This window comes from Mus caroli, unplaced genomic scaffold, assembly GCF_978045245.1.
Source record: "Mus caroli unplaced genomic scaffold, Mus_caroli_1 scaffold_10, whole genome shotgun sequence".
In the NCBI taxonomy this organism is placed as follows: Eukaryota; Metazoa; Chordata; class Mammalia; order Rodentia; family Muridae; genus Mus; species Mus caroli.
The window spans coordinates 635,645-643,866 of NW_028227265.1; the positions used below are offsets into that span (position 1 = coordinate 635,645).

At 43.7% G+C, this 8,222-nt stretch overlaps 1 pseudogene; it reads left to right on the forward strand.

Moving 5' to 3' along the window:
• The first annotated feature begins 258 nt into the window (after window positions 1-258).
• Window positions 259-592, forward strand: LOC110300766 (cytochrome c oxidase subunit 7C, mitochondrial pseudogene; annotated as a pseudogene).
• Window positions 593-8,222: the final 7,630 nt, after the last annotated feature.

Consider the following 8,222-nt stretch of genomic DNA (forward strand, 5'->3'; position numbering starts at 1 on the left):
CCTGCAGATACAGAGGTGGATGGTTGATTCAGAGCAAGCAGAGAGGTAGACTTGGCCATGAGGCAGGCCGTAGGCAAGAATTAGTTAAAGCCCAAGTTAAAGGCCTAAGCTTTTAAAATATAGGTGTATCTGTTCATGTAAACTGCTGACAGGTCTGTGAAAGTCACATTATAAAGCTTGAATCCGCCTTTCGGTCTTCGCGCTCAGCAGAGCAAGGTCGTGAAGAAAGGAGAGTTAGGTGGTACGGCCATTTCGCAGAACTTCCAGCAGCGACATGTTGGGACAGAGTATCCGGAGGTTCACCACCTCCGTGGTCCGTTGCAGCCACTATAAGGAGGGTCCGGGGAAGAATTTGCCATTTTCAGTGGAAAACAAGTGGCGGTTGCTGGCTATGATGACCGTGTACTTTGGATCTGGATTTGCCGCACCTTTCTAAGTAAGGCACCAGCTACTTAAAAAATAAGGATTATTTAATTCATCCCTTTAACAGAATGAAGAAAGTTTAAGAGATGATCTGAAAATTGGATTAAACTCTTGAACTCTTATACTAGAAAAAAATTGTAAATAAACTAATGACTTAAAGATAAAAAAAAAAAAAGCTTGCATACTTGAGGACCTGAGTTAAATATTCCAGGCTCTCTATTAAGGAACACATCAAAGCATTATCCAATAGGTTAAAGGTGAAAGTAATGGTGGTACATAAACAGTTGTGGTGGTTTGAATGAAAATGTTCCCCATAGGCTCAAGAATTTGAACACTTAGTCCCCTGTTGGAGGTTTGAGGAAGTGGTATGGCCTTGCTACAGGAAGTACATCACTAGGTGCAGACTTTGAGAGTTTATAGCCTCCCCAACCCCAGTTCACTCTCTCTGCTTTGTAATAGTGGCTGAAAATGTGATCTCTCAGTTTTCTGCTTCTGCCACCTTGTTTGCCACCATGTTAGGCTCTCTCCCTTTGAAAACACAAGTCCAATACTTCTCTCTTCCTTAGGTTGTCTTAGTCAGGGTTAATATTGCTCTGATGAAACATCATGACAAAAGCAACTTGGTAGGAAAGGGACTATTTGGCTTATGCTTCCACATTATAATTCATCACAGGAAGTCAGGCCAGAGCAGGAACCTGGAGCCAGGAGCTAATGCAGAGGCCGTGGAGGTATGCTATTTACTGGTTTGCTTAGCCTACTTTCTTATAGAAGCCAGAACCACCAGTCCAAGGGCATCACCATCCATAATGGGTTGAACCCTGTTCTGTCAATCACTAAGAAAATGCCCTACAGGCTTGCCTGCAGTCTGTTCTGGAGGCATTTTTCAGCAGAGGTTCCTTTCTCTCAGATGACTAACGTATGTGTTGACATAAAACTGTACAGCCCAATCACAGTAACAAAAAAGGTAACTAATATGATCATAAACAAAAGAAGGTGTGAATCTTAGGCATTCGTATGTGGGGTTTCCAAGCCAACTTGTCCCCCTGGTTCACATGACTAGGTACCTCAGCAGTCTCAGACTAGTAGGAAAACTTGGATGATTCCTGGGGAGCAGCTAGTCCTTAGTCAACAATGGAAGCCTAGAAATGATGGCTCTGACATCAGCAAAGGAATCAGCAGCAACAGGGCAAATAAACTCATCAATTGAGCATAAAGTGAATAATCTACCTTCTGATAAGACCCTTTTATTCTGGGCTGCTACCAGAAGATTTGACCTACACTTTGGGTGGCTCTTCCCAGATCAGTTAAGGAAATCTGAACAACCTTTCAATTGAGGCTTCCCATGTGCATGGGTCTGAGGCATAAGTTAGTAGAATGAAGAGGTAGAGATAGCTGTGCCTTGTGGACTTCTCAAGGGCCCAGTGATCCTGGAAGTTTCTGGGTGTGCTTACGTGTTCCATATCAATGTCATGTTTTCATCCTAAGAGTAAAAATTCGGAGAATAAAAAGGCTGTAGTTTGGGGGGCAGGGGATAGGTAGGGATGGAGGTGGCAACGGAGCATAGCTTAATTAGTGGAGTCCTTGCCTAGCATGTAGAAAGCCCTGAGTTCCATTCTCAGCACTGTAGAAAACTGAGTGTGGTGGTAAATGCCTGTAACCCCATAACTTAGGAGGTGGAGACTAGAGGATCAGGAGACCATCTTCTTTTACTACACAGTGAGTCAAGTCCAGTTTGAGCTATAGAAGACCCTGTTTGTTTTGTTATGTTATGTTATGTTATGTTGTGTTGTGTTGTGTTGTGTTGTATTGTGTTATGTTTTGTTTGAGACAGGGTCTCACTCTATAGCCCTGACTGTCTGATTGTCCTAGAGCTCATTATGTAGACCAAGCTGTTCTAGAACTCACTTTGTAGATCAGGGAAGCCTCGAACTCACAGAAATACACCTGTACTCTGGACAGTTTTGTCTTTCTGCTGTGTCTGGCAGGCAAACTCGAGTTGCAAAAGAACATTATAAACTGGGGAATTAGTAAACAAAATTTTTTTTTTTGTCTAGAGCAGGTAGTTAAGTTGTCCAGTGAGGACTTCCAAGGTGGCACCCAGTAACTGTATCCTTAAGAGCAAAAAGAGCACCTTATTCTTGCATAGTAGAAGGTAGAGGAGGGAGAGACCAGATTGAAGTTCATGGACTCAGGCCTTAATCCTGTTATTGAGCATCAACCTTTCTTACTAAATCAGCTCTTTTCCTGCCATTCCTCTTAGCATCAAGCTGGGAGGCGTACATTTTTAGAAAGGTCATGTTGGAATCAGTGTGGGGCCCAAGGAGGCCCTGACCACTCTTTATGTCTGTGTGCTTTACTGAGCATGCTCAAGATTGCTTAGAAACAGGCAGAAACCTAGCAGATATGGGCATGAAAGGCATAGTAGTCATTGCTTCTATTGCATGCCTGAGCCAGATGATGGAGGTTTCTGTTTTTCTTGTCTTCTTCTGAGGTGGGGTCTCCTGTGCCCAGGCTGGATGCTGCTCCCCACGGGACTGATGATGAGTCTTAGCTCTTGTCTTTGCTTCTCCAATGCTGAGTGCTGGGATTACAGATACATGCTGTTGTGCCTGCTTTATGTGGTGCTAGGGATCAAACTTTGGACTTCATGTGTACTAGGCAAGAACTCTACCACCAGACCTACATCCTCAGCCCCCTTTCTCCCATTTTTATGGAACCTAAGAATAAGTGATAGACTCATTCTAGTTAATATTTTAAATCCTTCCTATTAATCACTTATAATTTATTATCATCTGGTAATAATAGACAACATATACTTAAATACTGGTCATTAGGTAATATATGTGATGGAAACATTTAAAAGCTAAGAATATATTTCTTATAAGAGGTTCAAAAGCTTTACGTTATAACCACAGAATAGAGTGCTACAACTCCAGAGAGGATGGTGCAGACTTTATGCCTGGAAAGTGAGGGTGTATACTGTGCCCATGTTAACAAAAATGACCAGTAGGAATAAACAGCAACACTTTAGAGCCTTTGTTACGTAGTCAACTGTCTACCTCTTGGAACCTGCACTTAGGAGATGTAGTCAGAAGGTTCAGAAGTTCAAGACAGTGAGGTTGAGACCTGCCTGAGCTATAACAGACTCTGGCTCTAAAACCAAACCAAACAAAATTCAGATTTCGCCCTGTCAGCTAGGCTGTCTCAAGTGTGACCTGTAACTGAGTTTGCTTTCTAATTTTTAGCAATGTATGTTAGTCATAGAGAATTTTGTTTAAGATCATAAGCTTTTCCTATTATTTTTATTTTAGATAGTCTCACTCTGTAGTCCATACTGAACTGGAACTTGCAATGTTTGATCCTACCTTAGCCTTCTTGCTACAATAGACTTCAGCAACTCTCCAGCTGAGTGTTCTAATTATTCATATGGGGTTGGGGCAAGTAGGCTGGCTGCGTGGTAGTGCACTTGCCTAGCACCTACCAGGACATGGATGCATTCTTGACCCTGGAAAAGATTTAAAAAAAAAAGGAAAGAAAATATAAAATAGAGATAGTAACGTCAACCTTTCATTTTTAAGGTGTGGAAAGCCTTTTGCATCAGTTCTCCCAAAATTTAGTAACTGTTTACCACCCTTCTGGCAATTAGGTTTTCTGGGTATGCTGACATTTGTGAGGTTCCCTTTTCTAGCCTGCCTTCATCATAGCCCCTATCAGTTAGTAGAATGCCTTCAGCCCAGAACTGACTTCCTCCTGACCCTGGGGCCCAGTCTCCTACAGATGGCAGCTGGCTCAGGCTTCTCTATCCGCTGCTTCTTCTCTTCCCGTTCAGTCTCCCCACCCCTCCCATCCCCCTTCCACCAGGCTGTTTTCTTTCTATATATGGTAATACTGCTCACTAGCATAAGCCGCTAGCTTCCCGGGAAGGCTGGAAAGTGACATCACCCTAACATAAACTTTCTGACACTGGCTGCAGTCTTCTCTGTTACTAACTGGGAGGGTTATTGTTAAGGCAGCTGTAGCTAGTGGACGTTGCAAGCTCTGAGTACTGCTGAGAAGTAGCCAGCCTGGCAGGCGCCTGCTGCACAGTAGTGAAGCTGCCATCGCAGCACCGCGCCGCGCCCTTATTCCAGCCAGTGTACTAGTTCCTCCTGACCACTCAGCCAGTAGCGGTATTTGCGAGGCTCTCAGGCCCGCAGATGGAGGATTTGTCCAGAGTCACGTGGCTTAGCTGTAAACATGGAACTGCACACACACACAGACACACACACACACACACACACACACACACACACACACACTCACTCATACAAGGAGCAAGAGAGAGGAAGTTCCAGGATGTTGGAGAGTAGCACAGAACCCAGCTGGTTAATTAGTCCCGGAATTAAAGCTTCCTCTGTTCCCTAGTGAGACTGACCCCAGAAAAGCAAAGGTCATTCGGAATCACCAAATCACAAGAAGCTTAAAGGAAATGCGTGTGACTAGGACGTCTTTTGAAAATGATCTCATCATCCTTGAAAATACTCTTCCTGGTTATTTGGTTTAAAAAAAAAATGCTTAAACTGGCCCAATGAAACAAGCCTGTGTGGAATCCCAGGAGAGACTGAGCCAATGGAATCGCAAATTCAAGGCCAATCAACTTGGGCTATGGAGTTGAGTTCCAGGCCAACAAGAACTACTTAGTAAGACTGTCTGAAACTAAAAAGTGTAAAAAGAGACCTAGGAATGTAGCTCCATGGTAGTGTTTGCCTTGCTTGCACCAGCCAGTGCTGGTTGACGGGGAAACCAAGGCAGTTCTGAGGTTGGTAGAGCCCTCCCACAGGGCCTTTCAGCCTGATTTCCCTCTTTACCAGAATAGCCCTGCTGCCCTTCCCACCCAGATATGCCCTTACTCTGACAAGCAGAAGTAAGTTGATCATGACAGGGAGACAGCTCAGTCAGGAAAAGCACTTACTTGCCTTGCAAGCATGAGGACTTTATTCGGTCTGCAGTGCCCTGGTAAAGCTGTGTATGATGGCAGACGCCTGCAACCACAGGAAATGAAAACAGGGTTCCTGGGGCCAGCCAGCCTAGCCAAATTGGTGAGCTTCAAGTTCAGTGAGAGATCCTGTCTCAAAACATAAGATGAGGAAAACCCCAACATCAACCTAAGGCCCCCATGTATACGTGCATACACACACGAGCACCTACACATATGCAGAGAAGCAAAGGTGACAGATTATTTACTGCACTATAACCAACCTGGCCTCATTTTATAATACCACAGTCATGGCCTTCATTATCTATTTCCTTCCAGAATTCCTTATTGGTGAAAACATAAAACTTAAGCTCAGCTGAAAAAAACAAATCAAGAACAAACTGTCTTTGTAAGAGTGTATGTATCTTGTCTTAAAAGTTTAAAATTCAGGGGCTAGAAAGATGACTCAGTGATTAAGAGCACTGGCTGCTCTTCCAGAGTGACTCACAACCATCTGTAATAGGATCTGATGCCCTCTTCTGGTATGTCTGAAGACAGCAACATTGTACTCTCATACATAAAATAAATAATTTTTTTTATATTACAAAAAGGCTAAATGTCCTGCTTTTCCTCAGTGTCATGAAGATATGAAGGTGTGAGGTAGAGATCCTGTGCCTTCCCTTATGTGAGGTCTCACCCTCATTTTCCCATACTGTGATTTATGTTTTGTTGTTTTGTTTTTTCTTTTTCAGCCCTTTTTCCCTTTTTCCTTTTTTTTTTTTTCTTTTTTTGGGAATGTGATCTAGAAGAAGTGGCTGTCTGCCCTCTAGTGTGCTTAGCTGGATTTGCATCTTGAAGGAACTAAAACTCAAGAGAGCTAGGCGCCAGCTAAAATGAGGCAGAGTTTACAGAGAGGACTGTCCTTTGCAAACTTCAGAGTTACACAAACAAAACAAGATATCAAAAAGACATACCACTTAACATTTACTGCAAAATAAAGAGCAGAAAGTACGAAGGTTCCAGAAAGCCAGTTAGAGAATGTGAACTCTTTTTTGTCACGTGGGCTCAAATTGGGTGATTGCCTCAGAACCCCTGTATTCGGCTAAATATTTGGTCTTTTAAGTTTCTTGTTGTTCAATGCCACGTGAATGCTGTGACTCTGGGAAGTGTCCAGCCCCAGCTTTCCCAACCTCTTCATGTTTTATTTCCTATCACTGCTTAGCTTCGTTTATAGATGCTTGGTAATTTGCTTCTTCTTAGCTATGACTGACTGACTGCACCACACTCCTTCTGAAGTCTCCACAGGCTGATCTTGCTGATCCATTCATTGCCATTTAAACTGTGTGGTACTCCCTTCCTTCCCCACATTCTCACACAAATATGAGCAAATGGCCAAAGGATGATGTTGAGGTCTTCATTAATCACTCTCCACCTTATGTTTTGAGGCAGTGTCTCTCACTGACCCAGGTAATCTGCACAGCTTGGCTTTCCTGGAGTCACTCCATGTTACTAAGTCTGTCTCATTGTTGCTAGTCCTGTGACCCCTCTCCCCCCAGTCAAAGTCTCCTACTCATCAGTATCCAACCTCTCCTCTATCTGCATTGCCTATAATTAGACTACTATAGAAAACGTTCTGTAGCTGAGTCTAGTGCAAATACCATCAAACAGTTGATGGTTAGTCTACAGGCTTCTTCCTAATTTAGCACAAAATGTATTGTAAAAAACCTCACCAGCTAGTGTTATTTACCTCTTCTCAGTCCCCTACATTTCTAGGAAGATAGTGCTTTCCTTAAGAAGAGTGTGCATTTGTTTTAGTCACCCTCAGTTCATGGAAGAGGGAGCTGTTATTCTTCTCTCTCTCTCATCTCTCTCTCTCTCCCTCCCTCCCTCCCTCCCTCCCTCTGTCCATTCCTCCTTCTTTCTCCTTCTTTCTTTTCCTTCCTCCCTCTATCCTTCTCTCTGACAGGGTCTCCTGTAGCCAAAGCAGATCTCAAATTCTTGGTGTATCTGAGAATGACTTTGAACTTCTGATCCTCCTGCTTCCACCTCCCAAGTGCTGGGATTTCAGCTGTGTACCCACCACACCACATTTATCCACTGCCAGGAACAGAATCCAGGGCTCCCTGCCCTTTAAGTAAGCACTGTACCAAGCTAAATTACTAGCACCTGTTATTCCTGCTCTCTAACTGAAGATACTGAGGCCTGGAGCATCCATCACAGTGCTAGGTCCAGGAGCTTAGCCCTTCCTTGCCCAGTGCCCTTTCCTGGCTCACTGGCATCAGACTGGCACAGAGAGAGTGTTGCACAGAATCATTTATTTTTAGCTGGACATGTAGACACAAGCTACTGAGGACAACTAAAACCAATGCTTGAGGGAGTGGCCTGGCAGCACATTTTTAATCAGGGTGTGTGGTTGTGCGCTGGCAATTTCAGTTCTTTCTGGGTGGTTATGCCACATATCTAGCCCACACCCATTTGTCCCTTTTGAAAACCACTAACTGATATTCTGGAAGATATGAGATTCTTCTACACAGGCCTCTAATTAAAGACTGAGCTGCTTTGTTTACTCCTTCAGATTGCAAAGGGTGCAGATGCCTGCTCTGCTTTTCAGTCTACCATAGGTGTCCTGGGGAACTAGGCTCAGCATGTAACAAACAACGAAAAACAGCTGTCTGTCTGTCTGTCTGTCTGTCATCTATTGTAACATTGTCTTTTGTAGCCCAGAATAGTCTAGACTTCCCCACATAGTTAAATAGACCTTGAACTTCCAATTCTTCTGCTTCCACAGCCTGAGCGTGGATGCTGGGAATCCAAGACAAGCACCCCCATTCCAAGTTCATGTGAT